Genomic DNA, 759 nt, shown 5'->3' with positions numbered 1-759 from the left:
CATTTAAAGTAATTTTTATAAGTATTGAGTTATTGCCATTTATTAATTGTTTTCTGATTGATTTGGAGTTCTCTGTTCCTTTCTTATTCTCTTGCTCTCTCATATGTTGATGACTTTCTATAATGTTCTTTTGGATTCATTTATCTTTATTTCTTGTATATCTCTTTTTGTCTTGTGGTTACCATGTGCGTAGAATATACCAACCTATATTTATAGCAGTCTATTTTTAATTGATGGTTTTACTCTTCCCATCCACATTTATGTTTTGGTCATTATTTTTAATCCTTTGTTTTGTTTTGTTTTTCTTTGTGTTTTTTTAATTGTTTTTTTTTAATTTTTTTGTGTGTATATTCCTTAATTTACTGTTGTAATTACATATGATCTTCCTAATTTTGCCTTTTAACCTTTGTACTAGCTTTGTTATTGGTTGATCTATTGCTTCTATTATGTGTTTGTTTTCCTTTGTGAGAATTTTTTTCAATGTGATATTTTCTTAATCATCCTTTTAATTTTTCCATCTTCTTTTTTTTACATTTTTATTGTTGAGCATATTACAGTTATCCCTTCCCCCCCTTTTCCCCTATCCCCCACCCCCTCCACCTGGCTCCTGCTCTGCCCCAGGTCTTCACCACCCTACTATCTGTCCATAGGTAAGATATTTGATTAATCTCTTCCTGCCCCCCCTCACTTTCTCCTTCCCTCTGAGATTCATCAGCATATTCCATGCTTCCATGCCTCTGATTCTATTTTATTCACCAG

The sequence above is a fragment of the Myotis daubentonii genome, chromosome 3 (genome assembly GCF_963259705.1).
Source record: "Myotis daubentonii chromosome 3, mMyoDau2.1, whole genome shotgun sequence".
In the NCBI taxonomy this organism is placed as follows: Eukaryota; Metazoa; Chordata; class Mammalia; order Chiroptera; family Vespertilionidae; genus Myotis; species Myotis daubentonii.
This window is presented reverse-complemented; position numbering follows the sequence as displayed.